The sequence below is a fragment of the Lissotriton vulgaris genome, chromosome 11 (assembly GCF_964263255.1).
Source record: "Lissotriton vulgaris chromosome 11, aLisVul1.2, whole genome shotgun sequence".
In the NCBI taxonomy this organism is placed as follows: Eukaryota; Metazoa; Chordata; class Amphibia; order Caudata; family Salamandridae; genus Lissotriton; species Lissotriton vulgaris.
Genome location: NC_141699.1, coordinates 771,374,797 through 771,401,810, shown reverse-complemented (window position 1 = coordinate 771,401,810; position 27,014 = coordinate 771,374,797). Strand labels below are relative to the sequence as shown.

The window sequence follows — 27,014 nt, the reverse complement described above, 5'->3', positions numbered from 1 at the left end:
GTTGAGGCATCATTAAGTTAATATGTTGCAATTTTAAATACCAATGCCTACAATATTAAGTTGACTGTAAAATGGAGCGTGTGTGAAATAAATTTTTGGGATGTGAAATTAAAAGTGGTAGGTGATTTCATCCAGACCAATGTTTTTTTTTTTTTTAAAAAGACAGCCTGCATTTCAATTCTGCATGGCAACAGTGGTCATCCACGCTCCTTAAAATGGAGTATACCTTACAGTCAACTGTTAAGGGCATGAGGGATCTGTTCAACTGATGCATTATTTGAAACAGAAGCTTAGTTGATGAATGTACAGTTCCTAGAGAGGGGATATCCAGATTGCATTCTCAGAGAAGCGAAAAAGAGGGTTATGAGGAACAACAGGGAGCAATTGTTCACGAATACTCAGGCTAAATCTACAACCATGTTAGAGGTCACAAGTGACCAGGATCAGCTGATTAGTTTCTTCATGGGCTGCAATATGGAATATGGGTATATTAGTTCCCTGATCATGTGCAAATGGCATATCTTGAAACAAGATGAACATCTGAAAGATGTTATAGGCCAGCATCCTAAGATCACATTTCGCAAGGCACCATTTCTGAGTGATATGTTGACAAGATCTATATTTATCAGAAGTCGGATTGGCTAACTAGTAGGAATAATGGCTTTAAGTGATGTGCCACCTGCAAAGCTTGCAAGTTAAGAATCAATTGCCTAGAGAACAATACATTTGAAGGCAGACTATGCAAGATCAGGGTGAAGATCACATGTGAAATCGAGTTTTTGGTCTATGTACTGAAATGTGGTTGCAGAATGCGTTAGGATGGCAGCACTATCAATAGGCTGAGATTAAGGACTTTGCAGCACATCAGGGCTTTAAAGCATCAAGACCGAGCATACCCCATGGTGAAACACTTGCGGGAAGTGCATAAAGGCAATTTAACATCTTTGCAATGTTATGGAATAAAGAACATTAAGTTCCACCAACGTAGAGGCAATAGGGAATCGGAACTACGTCTGTGTGAATTGAAGATAATCATTCTCTTGGCCACTGAGAAACCACTTGGGACACAATCTTGATGCTGAACTGCATGTCCATTTATGAACATTTTAATATTGGTATTTTAGAAAAGGGAATGGCTCTGCTGGCACTTGTTTTTGTTGGTTATGTCATTGTGAAAGGTTAGTTTGGTTCTGCTGCACATTGGATTTTTGCTTGCATTACTTGATGACCTTTCATAACAGTTACTCTAAATGTTGGGTACCAATGTGCATGTATGTTACTCTGTAAGGAAAGGTAGTCTTATATATTGATGCCAGTCATTATTAGACTTACCTTCACCTTTTTTAAGTTGGATTCTTATTGTATCTTGGTCACCAAGGGTTTGCATTGTCAACAAATGTTTCCCTATTTGTTTTGCTTTCTCTCAATAGGGCTCTACAGTGGTTGTGCTACCTGGCTGATAGGGATACCAAACCTCATGTTCCTGTTCGTCTTGAGGGGATACACCCTCTTTCTCCATACCACAGAGTCCTGTCTGATGGTAGTGTTTATGATTTTTGGGGGAGTAGTGTAAGTGTAATCCAAGGAAGATGACTACTGATCCTCATATGAACATCCAGAGATCCCAGCATATTTGGAACAAACGTTTCCTCAAGAGGTGAATGTGAATACCAAAGTGATTGTGATAAGAAAAATGTGCTAATGGTCCACCAGAATGAATAGGTACTAGGATTGATCACAAACACTGTTTATGATCTGTGTATGCTTTTTCTAAATTGATGATCACAGACACCCTTTTTGTCAGGGGATGAAATGCACCAACCTGCACGTTGCCATTCTGGATCCACAAATCTCTCAGTCACTTGTGACAACAGCCACAAAGTATCAAGAGGAGGATAACATGTGAGAGGGGGAAATGTGAATGGGAGAGACAGCGAGTGTAACACATGTTATGCTGTTTGTGCTTCATCCATTTTATTGGTATGTATCCACAGCCAATTAATGTCCTGTGTGTTGGATGTGAGATAGTCAGTGCAGGATCACTAATGTGGAAAACAAAACAGCTATTACAGCAATTGTTACTTCACTAAGGTTCTGTCTACCTTTTAATTTGATACCTGTTAAACAGGTTTTCCCGGTCCACTTGTTAAAGTACAGTGTGCAGTATTGGTTAAATACAGATACTTGATAACGCTGAGACTGTGATACAAGTAGGTTAACACGGTTCTTTTAATGATATTAGTAAATAACTAACACATTTTTATACAGAAACATTCACTTACAGGAATAGAAATTTGTTATGGAAGGTTCTTGAATTCCCTTTGCCTTTATGCATCATGTCATGCATTTAAATGAAAACAGAGCACAGGAGTTCTGATGTTGCACTTGGTTAAAACCCATAACCTAGGTTGAGCCAGGATATCAACTAAATAGGATTAGAATGGAAGAATAAAAATATTAATAATTAAAGGAAATGTCCATAGCACATAGACAATTGGAAACTTGTATGGAACAGAGTGAATTTTAAAAGCTGTGTGTATTTTTGAGACTTTCATTTCCAATAGCCTGAGATAAAGGCTGCTGCTGCCCTCCCAACTGACTGCCCTGGTGCCTATGAATAACCAACAGTTTAAAAAAGTGGTTAATATGGACTTCTTAAAGGGTATAAATACAATCTTTAAAAAATCTGGGTAAATCCACTCCCAGTAATCATTCTAGTAAACCATTAAGCACATCTAGCGAATTATTAATGACATATGACTTTATGACAATCACTTTATGATTCAATTCAAGAATAAGAAAATATATAAGCGCTCTAAAAATAACGTATGGCAACCCATCTCATGTGAATTGTGTACAAAGTGAAACAAAATAGACAAAGCAACTTAAAATAAAGAAACAATCTTTTGGCCGCCAACCATGTGGATAATTGATAATATGAGATTATGGTATTGCTCAAACATCATCATTGGGGTAAGCAACCAATACAGAAGGAGTCTAAAAATGCCAGTTAGTTGACATTTTGACCACTGTCCAGGCTTTTGACCAGAATGTTCTGATAGAAAAAGATGTCATGACCAGTCTCCCCTTGTAAGCACTAGAGGGTTGAACTCCATCCTGTTACAGATAAGGGGAGGCTCTTTCCTTTTTCCCTTTCTAATAGTAATTGAAGACCCTAATCTGACAACAACACCTCATTTCACAGTGCTCAGTAACTGGACTTGTGCTTATGAGGTTGTAAACCCACAACCTCATTTAGTTAGCGTTTAGAACTATGTGCCCTTTTCCCCTGCTCATGAGTGGTAAAGAAATTGTGCTCTCTCTTTAAAACATGGTAAAATTGTCCTACACCTGGTCTGTACATTTAATCTACTTGGAATCTATAGAATATGGTACAACCTGTACACATGGCCTATAAATTAAATGCTATTAGTGGGCAGCAGCATTCATTTTGCCACCCACTAAAGTAGCCCTGTAAAAACATGTCTCTTATCTGCCACTGCAGCTTGTAGAGCAGTTTTGGAATGCCATTTTGACCTGGCAGCAAACCTTTTGCCAAGCCTAAACCTTTCCTTTTAATAGTTAGACTTTAGCTCTAAGGTAGGACAAAAAAGCTCAATGGGCAGGCTGCACAGTATTTAAAAAGAAGGCCATGTGTGTTAGAGTTTTACAAGTCCTGAAAGTGAAAAATTGCTAAAGTCGTTGTTCACTGCTTTAAGGTATATCTATCCAGAGACTAACACTGGGTTACCTTGGTACACTTAATAAGTGCTAACTTCAGTGTGGGGCCAGATAGAAATATGCCATCTACACTTAACTTAATTGAAATTTAAAATCCTATTTCATTGCAAAGTCAGAGTTTAAGTTGATTTTAGAAAGTTTGCAATGTTCCTGCCTAAACCAACTGTGCCTTTCTATCAGTGTCCTGGGACCCTTGACTGCGACTGACTCTACTCTAGTGGGTTGAGTTTGCTTCTAGACATACAGAATTAACAGGCCTAAGTGTTAGAAGGGAGGGTTTTCCTGACTTGCTGACTGAGGAGAAGTTGTGCACTACCCTGATTACATTTCAAAGGACCCTGCCTGCAGCACACACAAAGGAACCTGACACAAGGCCTGCCCTTGCCTTCGTCGCCCTAGACAGTTTGGAGCCAATCGAAGGGGAAGGGGAACAACTGACCAGAACCAGTTAGTAGGTGTGGGTCACAGAATTCCCCCACACAAAAGCTGGCACCAGGTATAAATGTGGCACCTTCAGACCTTCTCATCAGAACACTCCTGGGCCTGTGAAAGATTCAGAAGAAGGACTACCCTGCTGTCTGAAGAAGGAAGATTGGAACTGCTTGCCTTGAACCGAGGCACCCTAGAAGTGACTAAAATGGTCAGTTGGCTGACCTCCTGTTCGAGCTACAAGGGCACAAAAAACTTCCAGAGGCTTCCTTGCAACTGCCCAGCTGACGAGCACCAAGTGGAAAAGCCTGGACCTGTCTGAGTCCTGCTGCTCGCCTCTGCTAGGGGGAACAACCTTTATAACGTAACTTTTAGCACGCAATGCTATTACAACGCAGACTTTAAAACGAAAACCATTACAGCGCATTACACTGGGGGGCGGTCTAGGATAGGGAATAGTTTTAATTTACTATCCAACACCTTCCCTAGAGTCCACGGGGACTGGTGTTGGAATAGTAAATTAAAATATTCACTATCCAGCACCCCCCAGTGTAATGCGTTGTAATGGAATGCTTTTTAAAACTTGCGTTGTTTCAGCATGCATGGTAAAAGCATGCGTTGTAACAACGTACATCCTCTGCTAGAGTAAGTCCTGATCCTCAAAGGTGTCCTTCAGGTCCTAGACACCTGGCTGGGTTCAGAGAGCACTCCTGAAGAAAAAGTGAAGAAACAGAAGTTTTAAAGTCCTTGGGATAGTGAAGAGGCCGCATTGCGCTGACAGCAGCTATTCGCAATGACCGCCAAGGCGAAGCTCCAGTGAAACCTTGCCAATGTGAATCTCCAGCAACGATTGACTCTTTTTGCTACAACATCGATGCCTATGTGCCGTTTGAACTAATGAGCTCCAAGTGGCCCGGGCAATGCTAACAACACTCTTTGAACTGACTTCAGCAGAAATAACCTGCGCCCTGTACCTGACCCACGCTTTATCACTGTTAGTCTGAATGAACTTCTGACTTTCCCCCAGTCCAGAGCAACCAGATAACCATGAGTGGTGCACTTTGCCACCATATTCCCCTCAAATGTTAAAGGTTTTTCTCAGGATTTTTGTCATTTTTATGTCATTCTTGTTTATTAACTTTTACTCTATTTTGCTAAATTGATGTGGGTTTGTCTTGTGCTGAGTTTTCACTTTATTACTGTTTGAGTGCTGCATATATATGTTACACATTGCCTCTAAATTAAGCCTGCCAGCTTTTGCGCTGAGCTACCAGAAGGTTAAGCACAGCTTCATTCAGTGACTTTTGCGGTTCACCCCGGGAAAGTATTTTGTGCTTCAACCCCTATAAGCTAATAACCCAGTTCCTTACAGTTTTACTTGCTGCCACCAGCCTGACAACAATGCTGTTGGGATACGGCAGCAGAAAAACCATGCAACTTGCTGGAAAACTTATTAATGGTTTTATGAAATTAAAAGTGGTTTGAGAAATGTCCTGGACTTTTCTTCAGAGATGTCATCCATTTTGTGGAGAAGTGTGGCTCAATGGTTAGAGGAGGCAGACCATGAAGCAGAGGTCAGACCCGGGTTCAATTCCCGACGCGGCAGGGTCTTGAGCCCAAAAATGTCCACGGACTCGATAATTCTCGCTTCAGTGTCTGCTCGAATCATGGGTTCACACTCTGCAACTCCGGGCAATAGCTTGCTTAATCTCCACTATGGCCCCCCGCGGCGGGATGCCTGGCTTTCACCTTGGGGGTGCCCAGTACCGGTTATCTCACAGGGAAAAACCAGGACGGGTTCCCAAAGCAAGCGCTTAGAGACCGTTGGTGATAATGCGCTATATAAATATAAATTACAATTACAATTTTGTGAACTTTATGTACATTTTGCTGGCAAAGCAAGAATAATTTGCACTAAACATAAATTGGCAAAAAAAGTCCCAATTTTACAGTTTTTAAATTAATAAAATTACACATTTCTACAAATAGTTCCGCAGGACAAATGGACAAAAAGTCGTAATTTCAGAGTTTCGAAATGAGTACAATGACACATTTAAACAGTCTGCACTGATTGCATTCGTAAAGGGAGCTGTATTGAAGACTGTGGCGGTGAGACAGCACCATTCTGCACATTTCTGGTTGTCAGACTGCCACCGAAGTAACACGTGCGTGCCTTCTTGAACAGTGTAATACATCGACATACACATATATTCTCCAATCTAGGACAGCTTTGTTTTCATGCCTTGGTAGCAGGTGGCGGGAGCTTATTTTGACGAGGTTAAAACGCTCCTCCCATCTTCGCCCAAACAGCAGCAGTCCCTTCCGCGTCAGCAGTAATTGTGCAGGGTGGCACGGGGAGGGGGAGTTAAAATGAGGTATCAATAGACTGCATTAAAGCCAGAGGTGGAGGGTCCTCGTTTAGTGGCTGCTCACTTTTTGAACCGCCGCCAGGCAGGAGAAGGGTTAACGCGCACGCTGTCTGCGGGCGGGCATCCGTTGCTGCGAGCAGGTTGCTTCAGACGCTCACCTACACAGGCTGGCGGTGGCATGCCGTTGTTCCTCGCCCAGCCTGCCTCATTCGCTGTTCAGACTCCGGTACTGTGGAGATGAAAGGAGGTGGAATCTGTTGCCTAGATAGGATTCTTTAATGAGGACCGGAGCCCCTGGGACCCTGGAATCTGAGCAGGAAGGATAGCACTCCCCCGCCCGTCTTGTTTCCACACTCGCGTCTCCACAGAAACCTGGCCAGCGGGCCTAGGCGGCGGGAGCTGTCCAAGGTGCTAGCATGCTGACAGCCTGCGTGCGGGATACATGCGGATTGCCCAGGCAGAAGCGTGCCCGGTTGCTGCTCCTGCTGCTGCTTTCGGGGGGAAGCCTCGCTCTTTGTTTCAGAATCGTTCATTAATCTGCACTACTACCGCGGCAGCTGGAAAGGACGGCGCCGAGGAGAGCGAGCCAGCCACAGGGGAGGGACGGTGCCTGGATGAGCCGCCTCGCCTCAGACCCCGAGCCCCGCAGCAGCGATGAGAAGGCGCGTACTCGAAGCACCGAGAAGACAGGACTGGAGACTTGTTTCACATGTTGTGGTTAGGGTAATACACATGTTCACATGAGGCACCTGGGCATGCGGGGCGCGATTGCATTTGATGGTGCTGTAATCCGTGTGCCAAGGTGGCAGCATACCATGCAGCTTACTCGCCGGATGACCTGCAAGCAACCCGTTCTTTGCACATTAGACGAGCCCTCTGCTATCTGAATGTGGACTTTAAGTGGCAAGGACGTTTCTGCTTTGGGGACTTCGTTTGCCGCCAAACTTTGAAGGTCATTTGGCTGATGAGCGGGGAAGCTTGTTATTTTAGTAATGTTGGTTTCTACAGGCTGGATGGACACACTGCCACAAAGCAATGCACTTTAATTGAAAACACGGAATTTGAGTGCAATCCAGTTTCTAATGGTGCTTAAAGCTTCTTCGTACTGCACTGAGGTCAAACCCAGCAAGTGGATTTTTTAGGCAACCACCTTTCGTTATTGCACTTACTTGTGTTCCCTTGGACTGTACTTTAGGTATGTACATTATTATTCACTTTTTTTTAGGTTATCACGTTTTGCTTTAGACTTTCTAATATTAAAGTACCCGTGTTTTGTTTTTGATCTGACTCTCTCTCTCTCTCAGAAACTCTCTCAGGTCTCTCTACACTGGCTTCAGGCTCCCTCCCTGGTTCCAGCACTCAAATCCCTTCTAGTATCTTTCTTTTCCAAATGTTCTCACTTTCAATGTCTGTTGTTGCATTCGTATCTATCTATCTATCTATCTATCTATCTATCTATCTATCTATCTATCTATCTATCTATCTATCTATCTATCTATCTATCTATCGCCCTCTATCTATCTATCTATCTATCTATCTATCTATCTATCTATCTATCTATCTATCTATCTATCTATCTATCTATCTATCTATCTATCTATCTATCTATCTATCTATCTATCTATCTATCTATCTATCTATCTATATCTATATCTATCTATCTATCTATCATTGTCGCTCTCTCTCTAAATATACATGTGTGTGTGTGTGTATATATATATATTATGTTGTGACTGTCCGTGTAATACCAGTGTTTACAGAAATTTTGTGTATGCAACATACCATTCGAATCCCACATTGTAAATTGTTATACTCGCTTGATTCGTTTCTAAAGAGTGCATGTCCAGGTATTCGCATTTCATAGCAATGGCGTTTTTCAGCTCAAAAGAGGCTTTTGTCGGGATATTTTGCTATAACATAATTTCCAAAAAGCTCAAATAAGGCAGGCCTTCGAGTTTTTGTCGCTCCGCGTTTCTGTTAGCCAGGCCTGTTTTTCTTAATCTCTTAAAAATGCCGGTTGGTGGATGGGTAACGGCCCCCAGATCTCGTAAATTATTCATGTCTGGCACAGGTGCTGGCCGTTAGAAACCCACCGTGGCTACAAGTGTATTTAAGACTCAGCTGTACAATATTGTGACACGCTCGCACGTTCGTTATTGCCTGGTTAATAATGCATGAGGCCCTCTTGGGGATGCCGTGCTCGGACGGTCTGGTGGTCCTGGTCGGAAACACTTCTGTCTCCGGCTGGAAGTCCCTCCCCCTGCCCTGTAGAGTGTGGGCGCGCTTCTGTAGGCGGCCTCCCCTCTTCCCGCCCACATTTTAATACTCTAAAAGCCTTTTTAATGATTGCATGGAGTCAGTAAGCTACTTTCATTCTCTTCACTTTGAGTGAAGAGCTTAACCCGGATGCCAGGCGCTCCATCACTGAGTTTGCAACACGCATGAATCCTTCAGCGGGATGACCTGCGTTGTCATGGAAATACTACACGAAAATGGAACGCAGAGCCGGTTATGCTATGTTGTTTACATTGGAAAAGAGAAGCTTTTCTGTGGCACTATGCAGCATAATCACTTCAGTGTGTGTGTGCTGGGACTCAATGTGCTATCATAATCACGTGATCGAACACAGCTGAATCCCAAACGTACAAAGATGCACGAGCCATTCCTTATTTACACACATCCGTTAACTCTTAATATTGTGACATCCAGGACGCACGAATAAAACAGAGAAGGGCATGTGAAATACGTCTGCAGCGAATTGATGGCACTTTTCCACTATAAAACAGCCAGCAAGCATATGGAAAGCATGTATAGTTGTATTAAGAATTAGTAAACATGTGTATATATTATTTCTTAAAGTGGGCGATATTATTGTAGCAGCACTCCCGCCCCCTTAGCCATGTTTATAAGCTGATTGGTCAGCAACATGAATTAGTGAGGGCGACAACATGTTGTGAAGCGACCCCACCCTACAAACTAAGACTAACCACAGAAACACCTGCACGTGTTGGAATCGTGGTGCTTTGCAATCGATAATATAGAAACACCAAAAAGTGTACGAATAGTGGCGCTTTGCAATCAATGACACAGAAATACCTGATTGTGTCAAAAAAGTGGTGCTTTGCAATCAATAACACAAGAATACCTGCACGTGTACAAATTATGACGCTTTGATATCAGTAACACAGAAACACCTTCAGGTGTACAAATAGTAGTGCTTTCCAATCAAGAACTCAAAACACCTGTAAGTGTCCGAATATTGGCACTTTTCAATCAATAACACAGAAACACCTGCAAGTGTCTGGGAAATTGTGGTGCTTTGCAATCAATAACACAGGCACACCTCCATGTGTCGGAATAGTGGTGCTTTGAGATCAATAACACAGAAATACCTGCATGTGTCTGAATAGTGGTGCTTTGCAATCAGTAATACAGAACTTCCAAAAAGTGTGCGAATAGTGGCGCTTTGCAGTCAATAACACAGAAACCTCTGCATGTGTCAGAATAGTGGTGCTTTCCAATGAATAACACAAGAACACTTGCAAGTGTATGAATAGTGTCGCTTTGCAATCAATAACACAGAAACACATGCATGTGTCAGAATAGCTGGGCTTTGAAATCAATAACAAAGACACGCCTTCAGGTTACGAATATTAGTGGTTTGCAATCAATAACAAAGAAACAACTGCATTTGTCAGAATAGTGGTGCTTTGCAATCAATAACACAGAAACACCTGCATGTGTCAGAAGAGTGGTGCTTTCCAATCAATAACACAAGAACACCTGCAAGTGTACGAATAGTGACGCTTTGACATTCATACCAGAGAAACACCTTCAGGTTACGAATAGTAGTGGTTTGCGATCAATAACACAGAAACAACTGCATATGTCAGAATAGTGGTGCTTTGCGATGAATAACACAGAAACAACTGCATGTGTCAGAATAGTGGTGCTTTGCGATGAATAACACAGAAACAACTGCATGTGTCAGTATAGTAGTGCTTTGCGATGAGTAACAGAAACAACTGCATGTGTCAGAATAGTGGTGCTTTCCAATGAATAACATAAGAACACCTGCAAGTGAACAAATAGTGAGGCTTTGAACTTAGTAACATAGATTCGCCTTCAGGTTACAAATAATAGTGGTTTGCAATCAATAACACAGAAACAACTGCATGTGTCAGAATAGTGGTGCTTTGTGATGAATAACACAGTAACAACTGCATGTGTCAGTATAGTAGTGCTTTGCGATGAGTAACAGAAACAACTGCATGTGTCAGAATAGTGGTGCTTTGCGTTGAATAACACTGAAACAACTGCATGTGTCAGAATAGTGGTGCTTTGTGATGAATAACACAGTAACAACTGCATGTGTCAGAATAGTAGTGCTTTGCGATGAGTAACAGAAACAACTGCATGTGTCAGAATAGTGGTGCTTTGCGTTGAATAACACAGAAACAACTGCATGTGTCAGAATAGTGGTGCTTTGCATTGGATAACACAGAAACAACTGCATGTGTCAGAATAGTGGTGCTTTCCAATGAATAACATAAGAACACCTGCAAGTGAACAAATAGTGGGGCTTTGAACTCAATAACACAGAAACGCCTTCAGCTTACAAATAGTAGTGGTTTGCAATCAATAACACAGAAACAACTGCATGTGTCAGAATAGTGGTGCTTTGCGATGAATAACACAGAAACAACTGCATGTGTCAGAATAGTGGTGCTTTGCGATGAATAACACAGAAACAACTGCATGTGTCAGAATAGTGGTGCTTTCCAATGAATAACATAAGAACACCTGCAAGTGAACAAATAGTGAGGCTTTGAACTTAGTAACAGATTCGCCTTCAGGTTACAAATAATAGTGGTTTGCAATCAATAACACAGAAACAACTGCATGTGTCAGAATAGTGGTGCTTTGTGATGAATAACACAGTAACAACTGCATGTGTCAGAATAGTAGTGCTTTGCGATGAGTAACAGAAACAACTGCATGTGTCAGAATAGTGGTGCTTTGCGTTGAATAACACAGAAACAACTGCATGTGTCAGAATAGTGGTGCTTTGCGTTGGATAACACAGAAACAACTGCATCTGTCAGAATAGTGGTGCTTTGCGTTGGATAACACAGAAACAACTGCATGTGTCAGAATGGTGGTGCTTTGTGATGAATAACACAGTAACAACTGCATGTGTCAGAATAGTAGTGCTTTGCGATGAGTAACAGAAACAACTGCATGTGTCAGAATAGTGGTGCTTTGCGTTGAATAACACAGAAACAACTGCATGTGTCAGAATAGTGGTGCTTTGCGTTGGATAACACAGAAACAACTGCATGTGTCAGAATAGTGGTGCTTTCCAATGAATAACATAAGAACACCTGCAAGTGAACAAATAGTGGGGCTTTGAACTCAATAACACAGAAACGCCTTCAGCTTACAAATAGTAGTGGTTTGCAATCAATAACACAGAAACAACTGCATGTGTCAGAATAGTGGTGCTTTGTGATGAATAACACAGAAACAACTGCATGTGTCTGAAAAGTGGTTATTTAAAACCAATGATATAGAAGCAAGTGTCTGAATAGTGGTGCTTTGCGATCAATAACACAGTAACACCCGCATGTGTCAGAAGAGTGGTGCTTTCCAATCAATAACACAAGAACACCTGCAAGTATACGAATAGTGGCGCTTTGAAACCCATACCACAGAAACACCTTCAGGTTACGAATAGTGGTGCTTTGAAATGAATAACACAGAAGCAACTGCATGTGTCAGAATAGTGGTGCTTCACGAACAATAACACAAAACACCTGCAGGTTTACGAATACTGGTGCTTTTCAGTCAATAACACAAAAACACCAGCAGGTGTACGAATAGGGGTGCTTTGCAATAAATAACACAGAAACACTGCATGCGTTTGAATAGTGGTGCTTGCGAGGAAAAACACAGAAACAGCTGCATGTGTCAGAATAGCGGTGCTATGTGATCAATAACAATGAAATACCTGCAATTGTATGAATAGTGGTCCTTTGCGATCAATGACACAGAAACAACTGCTTGTGTCAGAACAGTGGTGCTTTGCGATCAATCACGTAGAAACAACTGCATGTTATAACACAGAAACACCTGCAAGTGTATGTATAATAGTGCTTTGATGTCAATAACCCAGAAACAACTATATGTGTCGGAATATTGGGGCTTTGCAATCAATAACAAAAAAACAACTGCAAGTGTACGCATAGTGGTGCTTTGTGATGAATAACACAGAAACAACTGCATGTGCCAGAATAGTGGTGCTATGCCATCAATAACAATGAAACACCTGCAAGTGCATGAATAATGGTCTTTTGAGATCAAAGACACAGAAACAACTGCATGTGTCAAAAAAGTGGTGCTTTGCGCTCAATAACATAGAAACAATAGCATGTGTCAGAATAGTGGTGCGTTGCGATCAATAACACTGAAACAACTGCATGTGTCAGAAAAGTGGTGCTTTGCATTAAATAACAGACAGACACAACTGCATGTGTCATACTCATAATAGTGGTGCTTTCAAACAATAACTCAGAAACACCAGCAAGTGTCCAGGAAATTGTGGTGCTTTGCAATAAAAAACACATAAACACCTGCAAGTGTACGCATAGTGGTGCTTTCCGATCAATAACAAAGAAACAACTGCATGTGCCAGAATAGTGGTGCTTTCCAATGAATAACATAAGAACACCTGCAAGTGAACAAATAGTGGGGCTTTGAACTCAATAACACAGAAACGCCTCCAGCTTACAAATAGTAGTGGTTTGCAATCAATAACACAGAAACAACTGCATGTGTCAGAATAGTGGTGCTTTGTGATGAATAACACAGAAACAACTGCATGTGTCTGAAAAGTGGTTATTTAAAACCAATGATATAGAAGCAAGTGTCTGAATAGTGGTGCTTTGCGATCAATAACACAGTAACACCCGCATGTGTCAGAAGAGTGGTGCTTTCCAATCAATAACACAAGAACACCTGCAAGTATACGAATAGTGGCGCTTTGAAACCCATACCACAGAAACACCTTCAGGTTTCGAATAGTGGTGCTTTGAAATGAATAACACAGAAGCAACTGCATGTGTCAGAATAGTGGTGCTTCACGAACAGTAACACAAAACACCTGCAGGTTTACGAATACTGGTGCTTTTCAGTCAATAACACAAAAACACCAGCAGGTGTAGGAATAGGGGTGCTTTGCAATAAATAACACAGAAACACTGCATGCGTTTGAATAGTGGTGCTTGCGAGGAAAAACACAGAAACAGCTGCATGTGTCAGAATAGCGGTGCTATGTGATCAATAACAATGAAATACCTGCAATTGTACGAATAGTGGTCCTTTGCGATCAATGACACAGAAACAACTGCATGTGTCAGAACAGTGGTGCTTTGCAATCAATATCGTAGAAACAACTGCATGTTATAACACAGAAACACCTGCAAGTGTGTGTATAATAGTGATTTGATGTCAATAACCCAGAAACAACTATATGTGTCGGAATATTGGTGCTGTGCAATCAATAACAAAAAAACAACTGCAAGTGTACGCATAGTGGTGCTTTGTGATGAATAACACAGAAACAACTACATGTGCCAGAATAGTGGTGCTATGCCATCAATAACAATGAAACACCTGCAAGTGCATGAATAATGGTCTTTTGAGATCAAAGACACAGAAACAACTGCATGTGTCAAAAAAGTGGTGCTTTGCGCTCAATAACATAGAAACAATAGCATATGTCAGAATAGTGGTGCGTTGCGATCAATAACACTGAAACAACTGCATGTGTCAGAAAAGTGGTGCTTTGCATTAAATAACAGACAGACACAACTGCATGTGTCATACTCATAATAGTGGTGCTTTCAAACAATAACTCAGAAACACCAGCAAGTGTCCAGGAAATTGTGGTGCTTTGCAATAAAAAACACATAAACACCTGCAAGTGTACGCATAGTGGTGCTTTCCGATCAATAACAAAGAAACAACTGCATGTGCCAGAATAGTGGTGCTATGCCATCAATAACAATGAAACACCTGCAAGTGCATGAATAATGGTCTTTTGAGATCAAAGACACAGAAACAACTGCATGTGTCAAAAAAGTGGTGCTTTGCGCTCAATAACATAGAAACAATAGCATGTGTCAGAATAGTGGTGCTTTGCGATCAATAACACTGAAACAACTGCATGTGTCAGAAAAGTGGTGCTTTGCATTAAATAACAGACAGACACAACTGCATGTGTCATACTCATAATAGTGGTGCTTTCAAACAATAACTCAGAAACACCAGCAAGTGTCCAGGAAATTGTGGTGCTTTGCAATAAAAAACACATAAACACCTGCAAGTGTACGCATAGTGGTGCTTTCCGATCAATAACAAAGAAACAACTGCATGTGTCAGAATAGCTGTGCTTTGAGATCAGTAACACGAAAACAAAGAAACAACTGCATGTGTCAGAAAAGTGGTTCTTTGCAAGCAATGATTCTTAAATAACCACAAGTGTCTGAATATGGTGCTTTTCAGTCAATAACACAGAAACACCTGCATGTCTCCTAATAGTGGGGCTTTGCAATCAATAACACAGAAACACCTGTACGGGTACGAATAGTGGGGCTTTGCAATCAATAACACAGAAACACCTGCAAGTGCACGAATAGTGGGGCTTTGCAATCAGTAACACAGAAACACCTGCAAGTGTACGAATAGTGGGGCTTTGCAATAAATAACACAGAAACACCTGCATGTCTCCTAATAGTGGGGCTTTGCAATCAATAACACAGAAACACCTGTACGGGTACGAATAGTGGGGCTTTGCAATCAATAACACAGAAACACCTGCAAGTGCACGAATAGTGGGGCTTTGCAATCAGTAACACAGAAACACCTGCAAGTGTACGAATAGTGGGGCTTTGCAATAAATAACACAGAAACAACTGCATGTGTCAGAGTACTGGGTCTTTCAAACCAATAGCATAGAAACAACAGCAAGTGTCTGAATAGTGGTGTTTTCCAATCAATAAGACTGCTTGCGTGTGTGCACGCCAGCATTCACCTCCACTCTGTGTGCTGTGCGCATAGAACATACTTAACAAATTGCCCTGGGAGATTACATTCATTTCTGAAACACAGGGGGTCAGTAACACGACCTTCAGTCTGTAGCACTTTGAAGTTATGGTAATGCAATCCCCTGCCATGTCACAGCAAATGGCCTCTTTCTTCATACATTTGTGAAGAAGAAAGATGAGTGTCTCCTCACGGTGTCCTCCACGGCTCCTTCAGCACAAGTGCAAGACATGCAGGCAGCGTGTGTTGTGTCACATATTTGTGTCGATGCTGTCATATTTGATGGAACAAAAAGCGTCTGCAGTCTGGTTCTTGTGGCAAAAACGTGAACGTCTTTAGCAAAGAAACACCATCAAAAATGATGACTTCTTAAAGGTGAATTGTTAATGCTGGTTTGTTGTGTACATCTCACTCCCTGTGCATCTTCACTGCTTCCAACGTGGCATGAATTTTGGCAAGTCACAAATGTTTCCTCATTGCAAGAAGGTGGGTGGCACCTAGTTTGAGCATCAAGATGGCCAAAGTCCTGTCTACCGAGTTCTGTGAGCTTTGCCAGTCATTGCTGAATGTGTTTTCTGTACCTCTTTCTTTGCGTGCCATCCTCCCTGTCTGGCACTTTCTCCTTTCCCACCCCCCCTCCCAGTTATGCTGCCTCTTTCTTGTGCATCTCCCCATCTGTCCGAGCTCCCGGTCTTGGCTCCCTCTCGGTGTGCTGCCTTCTTGTGACTCAGTATCTGTGTCTGTCATCTCTGTCTGTCACCCATCCCCTTCATCTAGTCTGTCTTTTCAATTTGTGTCTGGTTTGTCTCTGTCTGATACCGACTGTCTGTCAGTTTCTTTGTTTGCCTCTATTCTTAAGCACCTAATGTCGCGGCTACTCGGCATATCTGACAGTCATGAAGGTGGGTTCATTGAAATGCGAGAGTATATATTCATCTCTCATCAAGGTCGTCACTTTCCTCCAATCAGCAGTCTCAGATACACTTTGTGATGGCTGTGCTGCGGGCAATTAGGCTTGGGGGAGCGATCCATCACCCTTCCTGATTCTCCCGGCTCCCTCCAGTGTCAGTATCCACATACGTTCTTTTGTAATGATTTTAAGTAATTATACAATTAAAACTTACTTATTTACTTAAATATCCACATACAGTTATGTAGTGGGAAGATCTTTTGTTTTCTTTCTTCCTGATTGACACAATTGCCTCTTCCATGTGTTGCTCAGCATGCATCTGGCATGACCGTTGCGATACACATGCAAAGGTTAATCGCAGGAGTAGTGCATGGGATGCAAGTTCGAGGTTGTAGGCTTTCTTTTCATCAATGTGTAGCTGAGTGACCGGGACTCCCTGCTGGGTTTGGTTTTAAGGGAGGTTGGTAAATGTGATTGTGTTGAGGTTGTAGTGGAGTGGTGTGGCTCACTGGTTAGAGGCGGCAGACCCGAGAGCAGAGGACGGCCTGGGACCAGGGTTCAATTCCCGACACGGCAGGGTCATGAACCAGGGTCAGCGGACTCGATAATTCCCACCTTGGTGCCTCCTCGAACCAGGGATCACACTCGGCAACTCTGGGCATCAGCTTGCCTCATCTCCACAATGGCCCCCCACATACGCCAGGGATGCCTGGTCTCACCTTGGAGATACCCAGTAGGGACCATCTCACAGGGAAAACCAGGACGGGTTCCCCAGTGGTCTACTGCGTAGAGATACTCCTTCGGGAGTCGATTCTAGTGCATTAGAAACCCACAATTAATTAATTAATTAGTGGTTTTAACTAGTTATGGGTTGACACACACTGGCAGGAGGAAAGTGTTTGGATGAGAAGTGCTAAAAAGGGCACAGGTTACCAAAATGGTCAACTTTAGTACTCCATGTCATCCCGTGTAAGCTCTTATGCAACTTGGTTAGTTGAATATTATGTGTTCTACACAGGCACCGAGACAGGGATATAGTCAGATGGAATGCAAACAGGATTCATATTTTCACAACTGAGAAACTATCTCACTCTCTCTCACATATATGCACTCACAGCCCCCCACACAAACACACATGTGTTTTCAATTTAATCCGCTGATTCCCTATTTCCCAGAATCTTGATAAACCAAGTCTTTGTTCTAACTTTGCTACATTGAAACCTTTCACATGGTGTCCTGAAGCACCTTAAAGATACTCTACCTGAATCTTGCATCACACGTGCAATGAGACATTCTCCTTTAGGATTGCTTTCCCTAATGTTGACATTATAAATCTTTTACATTCTCTCCACTTTTCGGCATTGTTCACTTTTCTCTTCCCTTCCACTCCTTCTATTTCAATCCCTCCCATTTCATCCTTTCTCCTTCCCTTCCATGCCTATCCTTTCCCCTCCATTTTCCTTTCTCTGTCCCATCCTTCCTTTCCCTTCCAAGTTTCAAAGATATGCCCTCTATTATTCCATGTGCAAATTGTATCAAGTGGTTCATGGTAAAACATGCCCAGGGAAAAGAGATCAGAAGATGGGAAAATAATGTAGTGATCAGGTGTGCAGACTCCCATTCCACATGCTAGCCCTAATTCTGACCTAAACATCTTGAACTCAATCAATAACTTCACCACCACAGTCACAATTGTTGATGTTAGATTTGCCATGGGCGTGAGTTTCTCCAAAGTCGCAACAAGGGTCTTAGTCTTGGGTTACAATGAGGGTGAAGTTAACTACAAGAACAATATCAGAACTGATTACATTTTATTTAGCATCCCTGCAAACTTCTCTTCTATGTGAAATCAGGAAACATATTTAACCGTGCAAATTATTCAATGACTAGGTGATTTCACAAAGAGCAGGTATCCACAATGTGCCCATGGTGTCGCTAGTCAGGTTTCTTGGAGGTCCTTTACTTTATATATGGTGCAAAAAATAGCATATCCATGCCATTAATCATCTGATTAACTCTTGTTATGTTTCATGTTTGGAGGTGAGTTTTAGTGCACATGAATCTGCTAAACCTTTCCTCAAAAGAAAGAATGTCCAAGGTGTGACTTTCACTTTTTCATTGATAGAAGGATTGAAGCTTCTGTTTGACTTGAGCTGGTTTTCAGTTTGTCTGTCTAACAGATGTGTCATATTTCTGAAACCTTTTTTTCTTGCTCATTTTACCTCCATCTGGAGACCTTCACCCCAGGAACTTCAACAGCGATCCCTGTTCTCTTTCTCCTTTATGTGCTAAAAGGCATCAGATTTTCATTATTGGAAACTCAGTGGCACCTTTTTGTCACTGGCCTCTTTCAAGGTTGGGCACCTGGAGATAATCTCTTTGCGAGGTCGCCCATATAGAAACTTGGTACACTTGACTCCTTACTCTCACTTGTTATTGTCAGCAAGATAATTCTCATGGCCAAGAAAAGACTAGTGAACTTGGGCCCTCCTTCCATTAAAGAGAACAGATTTGATGGCCCACAGTCTGTAGCGGGTGATATGGCTTGTTTTAAAGATATTCTGTCTTTAGAGCTAATCCTAACATTTATGTAGGAGAGTTTGTTAGTAGTTCTCTTCAGAGGTTCTATGGATGCCTGTACTTAAAAATATTCATAGGATCATTTGTTTCCTCGTTATTATTGCTAGTGCCAATAAACATTACTAATAGATAACTGCTTAAAATGATATCTTCATTAGCTTGCTTTGCTATAAAAGTATTCCATACTGTAGCCCTGACTAAGACCAAACGGGGTCTATCAGTGCGTATTTTCAGTTTACTTGCAGTGTTATTTGAGTTAATGTGTCTCTTTACTCCACTTAACTCATTGGGTCTCCTATGATTTTGTTTACTGTAGATATTACCTTATTTAGGGCTGATTCATGTAAAAAAACATCCTCTGCCAATTGCAAAGGAGCTTAAGTAACTGTCTGTGTTTTCTATAATCATCATCTCTCGCTATATAGACATGCCATAGCATGTGGGAACAGAATTTAATGTCTGGATGACAATTTTCCATTTTTGCGGAGCTATAAATTATCCTATGTATGATCTCGTGAATCTCTTGGAAAGTTTATGGTGACCAAGGGCCTGATTTCTGATTTGATAGATAATACTTTGCTCCTCAGCGTGGTGGAGGGCATTACCTTCTCCATCCTGACAGACTACCATTCTTCAAATTTAGTAGTGACCCCTTGCCTAGTGGTCCTCTCTACATGGAAAGGAACCCCCTTCACGGTGGTTCATTTCTGTGTACAAAAAGTTTGGTGAACGTCCGCCATTAGTTTTGACAGCCGTTTCTCAAAACTGTTAGAAATAGGGTCTCTAGTTGGCAGAGGTAGGTACCTTTGAACAAATAGGGACCCTTGCTTCTTGTCATGGTAATGGGGAAACACACTCCAGATAACCCTTGCTCACCCCCTTGGTAGCTTGGCACGAGCAGACAGGCTTATCCTCAAGGCTATGTGTGAAGTATTTGTACCAACACTCACAGTAACACAGTGAAAACACCACAAATGGACACCACACAGGTTTAGAAAAAGAAAGTATATTTATCTAAGCTTCACAAGATCAAAACGACAAAAATCCGACATACATAGGAAAAGGTTTTCAGTAAAAATGTCTTTTAAAAGGGTTGCCAAAAATAAACTTGTAGATTCTGTATTTCTTTGGGTAATCAAATAAAATATTACCAGCACAGTTCTCTTTAGCACCTGCACGCAGTGCTCTTGTGGTTAGGTGACTCCCCCACGGGACCGCTGGCTCCGTGATCAGTGATTGCAAAAGTATGCCCCCAAATGCTTTCGAATAAAGTACACAGCGCAACACGGGCTGTTGGAATCTCCCTGAGAGGAGTTGTGGCAGCAAAAGGGGAATTGGAGCAGTCTCTTGCAGACACGCAACCCGCACCAGGCAGGCGACACATGCAGCGGCGATGGACTTCGGTCCGAGCGTTACCTGGGGGTTGCGTTCTCTCTCTTTCCTTCGTGGCTTGCACCCTGCAGGGCGGCTCCGTCGGCAACAGCTGATCTTCGCTGGGGAATCCCGGTTGTCAGGCAACGTCTCGGAGCCGATCGGGTTATGTCACAGCTACTTCTTGGGTGCTCTTTATCTTGGACGGTTGACTCGGGCTGGCAGGGTTCACAGGCTCTTAGTCCTTTTCAGGCTTCATGGCTTGGGCCGGCGGTGGTGAAACCCATGCAGCTCCTCACAGATGATGACTCAGGCCGGCGGTAGTGATAAGCAAGCAGTGCTTCGATGGTCATGCTGCAGGTTGCAGGGCAGTCAGGGCTGTGTCCAGACACACGTACACAGCGCAGACCGCACAATGGTCTCAGTCAGGTAGAGCTGTGGCAAGCACACACACAGCGTCACTTGGGACAATGTTGAAAACTTTGATGGTCCTTATCAGTTAGCAAATTGCACGCAGGCACTGCGGTGGCAGCACTGGCGTACCGAACCTTGAGGGGGCCTCCCCGCAAGTCACCTGGGGACCCCCTCTGGGCTCAATCAGGAGCCCTGCAGCTAGAGTGCTGTGCTGAGGGGGCCCCCTGGAGCTTGGCACCCCGCACTGATGGGGCTGGTGGGCCCTGTATTACCCCCCTGGGTGGCAGGCCTGAGACATCTTTTTAGGGCTACTCATGTGGGTGGCATAATCAGTGCTGCATGCCTACTAGTAGGGTTTGATGTACCAGCCCTGGCATGGGTAAGGCACTTTACTAGGGACCTACTGGTAAACAAATGTACCTATCAGGGAGAACCAATCACAATATCAATGTATACAGAGAACACTTTCACTTTGAAACTGATCAGCAGTGGCAAAAGTGCCCAAAGCATCTAAGCCAGCAAAAACGAAATCCAGCACAGCATCAAAAACCCAGGAGGTAGAGGCAAAAAGTCAGTCAAAACCACGCCAAGGATGCCAGGTCCAAAACAAACTTTAAAAAGTTTTTGTTATTCAGAAACAAACTTCCAAAGACAGAGCTTGTCTCTGAAAAACAAAAAAATAATGATCCCCCCACACTCTGGAAGCTTACTCCGAGGGTGCGGGGATCATTACGTTTATTCTGTGCCTCACTACCTGGCATTTCCAGGAGGTGATGAACAGAAAAAAAGACATTACACTTCCCCTCATCAAACAAGGCAGGCACTCTAATGCCCTTCCTCCAATGGTCTGTACTCCATCGGGCCATTGGAGGAAGATTTTCATTCACAAAGGTAACGGGGGATCCATCAACAGAAAACCTCGCCCATCTCTGAGTGAGGCTGGCGGACCTGGGGTTGTTAAGTAATACCCTATCAGCCAAAATCTAAATCAGGCCTTAAATATATATATTATTTTTATTATGGAAGTTTGCACAAACCACATTCTCTAATACTCTACATAGTCCTATGATTTTCCTCCACTTAACATTGATTTCTAACATCCACAGCATTTGATTGTTCTTTAAGAAAGGGTGAAAGAACCTCCATCTTGACACAGGCTTTTGTCTGTTCACCCCCTATTCTTTTCTTTTGTCTCTGTCACCATGTGTATGTCTTTAGTCAGTGGTTTGAGGGATAGGATTACTGCTTATATGGTTACCTATATAATACCTTTGACGTTTTGCTTCCTTTTTATTTTCTATTTTAAAACCTTTATTAATAAATTGTACGGTACATCAGTGTAATAAAAAACACATATCATGTGTCACATTTTGCACATGTAAATGACACCTTCCCGTACCAGTTTTACTGTAACAGTAACTTCCCCTCCCAAATAACTTTGATGCATGTTCAAGAATCTCATCCTTCAGTCCAACATTTGTCAGTACAATGTATCAGCATATGACGCAGGCAACAACTTACAACAGAATATACGAGGTCTAGGCAATACAGATTACTTAGATATCACAGGTATAGTGTAGCTCCAAACTTAGGGGCATATTACCAACAAGTAGTGATATTTATCGCTAAATAGGCTTAGCGGCGATTTTTTTATTGCTGTCTATCGCTGGATATCTTAGCGGAGAAAACATGCTATTAGCAACGTTTTTCTCCATTGTGCTAAAATATCAAGCGATAGCGGAAAAATGTGCGAATATCGCTGAGAATACAGCGATATTCACGCATTAGCGGCGAAATGCTCTTAGCCATGTTATCCACATCCCATTGGATAACATGGCTAAGAACTGGTCTGAGCAGGCGTTAGTTTTTGGCGATAGCGGGAATATTTCCATCGCTACGCTTGCCTTGCTAATAGGTGATAGCGACGTTAGCGACTGCTTTCAGTCGCTAACTGGTTGAGTACGCTCACTTTGCATGTCATTAGCGATAAATATCGCTGACATGCAAAGCGGGCCCCAAACCGCTCGCTATCGCCTAAAAGCTGTTGCTAACATCAGTTAGTGACAGCTTGCTAATAGAGCGATAGAATTATCGCCGCTTAGCGGACGAAAACGGCCGCTAAACCGGCGATGATTGCCTATCGCTCCTTTGGTAATATGCCCCTTAGTGCCCCAATTTCAACCCCAGCGAACAAGGACACTTTAACACATCCAGACCATGGCCCCCGTCCCCCAGCATTGGCAGTGAACAGAGTAATATCCCAGGCGGTCCCTCCTGCGAGGTTGGGGACTGGCCAGCCTCACAACCTGACTCCAAAGCAGTCCCACCCTCTTCTTCCTCACTCCTCGCCTCTTGAGTGATCAGATAGGAGGTTAGTGGCCCCAAATGTCTTTCGGTCGTGTCTTAGTGGGTAATAGATCTGCATAATTGTGCATGTGTTCTTGCCAAGTGGCCATCGTGTGAATCCAGTCCTTAGACTTGGGAGCCTGGCCTCTCCCCCAGTGACATGTTACTTGCTGTTTCGCTAATAACAACCCCCTCGCTAGAAACTTTTTATGTATTGTATGGATGTTTTGTATCAGTCCCAAGAGGGCCAGTAGTGGGCATGATGTCATCTGGACACCTATCATGTCATAGATCCCACCAAACGTCTGTGTCCAGTATTCTGCCACTGGGGGCCAATTCCACGCCAGGTGCAAGAAGTCCGCCCCCTCCTGGCCACCTCTCGTGCATTTATCATTATCCTTGAGTCGAAATCTGTAAAGTTTAGCCGGAGTGTAGTATAATTGGTGCAAAAACTTAAAATGAATAAGGCAAAGCCTGCTGTTGCTGGTAATGGCATCTGTCTGTATACAGCTAAGTTCCCATTGGTCATCTGTCAGTGGGGCGTCCAAATCCTTATCCCACTCATGTCTAGCCCGAACAGGATGGGATGGTAGTGGGCTCTGTGTGTGCTTATATAGGAGGGATACAGCATGTTGGGGGGGCTCTACCTGAAGGACGGCGTGTAAAGGAGCTAGTGTATTTGGCTCTTCAGGAAAGCCTGGGGTAACAGCCTTCATACTTTGTCGGAGACAAGTGTACATAAATGTGTCCATTATCGTTGGCGTACGTGTTCCGAAGAACTGTTCCTTGAAGCGGAACTGCCCCGCTATATAAAGGTCCCCCCAGGTGTAATACTTGAGGCCATCCAGCATCTTTCGACATATCCCCTCACACGTAACCCGTAACAAGGGATTTTGCGATAGGGACATTTTGGGAGAGTATAACACAGGGTTCTCCAGCTTGTGAGCTATCCGATGCCACGCCAGTATGGTACAGTCCACAGTGGATGGGTCCCGTTCGCGCTCCCTCACTGCTGGGAAAAGGTAGCCTGACGGCGGTGTTGAGGCCATGTAGCCATCTTCCACCGCCAGGTGAGGCATGAAAGGTGGCGGGTGGAACCAGTATATTGCAAAATGGGCCTGTGCACAATAATAATAAAATTCAAAATTCGGGACATCATACCCTCCCTGGTGGCATGGCAGCGTCAACGTGTTTAGATTAAGCCGTAACTGCTTCCCACCCCATATGAGCCTCGTAAGTTGAGATATGAGTGTACTAAAGAAGAAACTCCCTGGTTGATATGGTATATTAATAAAAAGATATAAAAACTTCAGTAATAACACCATCTGGATTAATGAGATCCTTCCCGCCATGGAAAGGGGAAGTCGCAACCACTTGGTGACAGTGTCAGTTATCTTATCTATAGCTGTGCCATAATTGATTCTCATTAGCGCGTCTCTGTCTCTAGTTACATGGATGCCCAGGTATCTCAATTCGTCAGATTCCCATATTTGAGGGTAGTCCAGCTGGTGTGAGGGGGTGCTATCTGTCAGGGGAAAAATCGCAGATTTTGACCAATTTATTTGTACACCGGATATAGCACCAAATTTAGTTATTTCCCGAAATATGGGGTTGAGATTGACTTGGGGTTTTTTAACATACAATGCCATGTCATCTGAATATACAGAAATAAGCAGCTGTCTAGTAGGGTAAATCAATGCTTTATCGTTATGGTGTTGTCTGAGCTTCGCAGCTCAGGGTTCAATGGCAAGGGCAATTAAAATAGGGGATAAAGGGCAACCCTGGTGCATGCCTCTGGAGATAGTAAATGGGGTGGACTTGGCGCCGTTTAAAAGCACTGATGCCACCAGCTGGCTGTAAAGCAGTTGTACCCATTGGAGGAAGGTAGCGGGCATCCCCATGCGTCCCAAAGTACCTAGCAAGTAGTCACACTCCAGAGAACCAAAGGCTTTGGTAGCGTTGAGAAATACCGCCACCGCTGAGCAGTTAGGGTCGATATCTTGTAGAAGTGCAGCAAGGGTTCTTAGATTATGCGACGTAGCTCGGCTAGGGATAAACCCTGCCTGATCCGGAAGTACTAGCCGCTGCTTCAGCAGATTAAGTCTGATCCCCAAAACTTTAGCAAGTAGCAATAGAGATAGGGGCCGATACGAGTCGCAATAAGGAGGGGACTTCCCTGGTTTTATTAACAAGGTTATGAGAGCCTTGCGCATAATTCCAGGCAAGCAGCCCTCCTCCAATGCCACATAGAACACCTCCTTCAGAATGGGAGCTAGGATCGGAGCATAAGTTTTGTAAAACTCTACGGGCAGACCATCTGACCCCGGGACCCGTCCAGACTTCATCTGCATGATAGCATCTGTGATTTAGCCTAATTCCAAATACAAGCTTAAGAATTTCCCCCCTAATTCCAAATCCAAGCTTAAGAATTTCCGCTGAGTATTGCCCAACCAGGCCAGTGCTGTATCTTCAAAATATTTAAACAAGTTAAGCGGGGTGCCTCTTTGGGAAGAGTATAGAGCACTATAGAAACCCCTGAACGTGTTCAGTTGATCAGGAAGATTCTTGTGTGTGTTGCCCTTCGTATCTTGAATCTCCGTTATATAGTTGGAGAATTGAGGGGGCCTAGTCGCATCTGCCAGAGCCTTTCCCGGCCTGTCTCTCTCCCCGTATTTCCTTGCCATGTGTGTTTTCCCCCGAAATTTGCATTCCCTGACAGCAATCTGACCATATTCTGTCAGCTTGCTGAGCATTGTGGCTCTAAGGGCGTGACCATCTATATTGGTGCAAATGTCATTTCTAATTTTTTAAGTTCCACTTCCAATTTGGAGAGATCATTGCGCAACGTTTTAAGGATGCCACCACCTATAGATATACATCAGCCTCAAGCCGTAACTTTGAACGCTTCCCATACTGTGGTGATGCTGGGAACAGATTTGACATTGCACTAAAAAAAATCATGGATATCTTGTTCCAGTTCTGCTTAAACACTGTGTCCTGCAAGTGTAAGGGGTTGAGGCAGCAGCTATTTTACGGGGAGTACTGAAAGGGGGTGTGGATTTCCGCAATAACTGGGGAATGGTCTGAGTACGTTCGGGCTAGGTGAGTTGCCCGACTCAGCCAGTGCGCCATTCCAACAGATATGAACATGTAGTCTAGCCTGCCCCAAGATGAGTGTACTGCAGAGTAGTGCATACCCTCCTGCAGCGTAGGATGTTTATACCTCCAAGAGTCAAGTAAGTGATTATCAGCTACAATACCTTTCACAGTTCTTTGCGTGATTGTATAGTGTGCCGGGGAAGCTCGAGACTTATCCATTCGTGGATGTAACGTCGTATTGAAGTCCCACCCCATATGACATAGGTAGTGCCAATCTCCTGAATTATATTCCATAACTGGAGAAGAACCTGAGGGTCATCGGTGTTGGGGCTATAATAATTAGCAAACGTCACATCATAGGAGTGAAGTCTCCCCCGATCAGGCAGAACCTACCGCCCACATCCGTCTCCATCCCACTGGGCACAAATGACAACCCCCTTTTGAATAAGATAGCAACTACCCGGGAATAACTAGAGTAAGATGCAAAGCAGCAGTACGAGGCCCACCTCGAGGCAAACAGAGGCACAGTTCCAGGGCTCAGGTGTGTTTCCTGCACCATAGCAACTGTGATGGGATGCCTATCTAAATACCCAAGTATCTGCCTTTTCTTCCTGGGGTTGTTCAGACCCCGCACATTCCATGATGCAATG

General features: G+C 43.3%; 1 protein-coding gene across 1 annotated transcript in view; it reads left to right on the top strand.

Annotated features, from left to right (window-relative positions):
• The first annotated feature begins 6,702 nt into the window (after nt 1-6,702).
• Nucleotides 6,703-27,014, top strand: part of NYAP2 (neuronal tyrosine-phosphorylated phosphoinositide-3-kinase adaptor 2) — a 987,564-nt gene continuing 967,252 nt past the window's right edge. The window contains exon 1 of the mRNA XM_086944856.1: nt 6,703-7,734. The gene's annotated coding sequence lies outside the window, so the exon portion shown is untranslated. The remainder of the gene's footprint in view (nt 7,735-27,014) is intronic.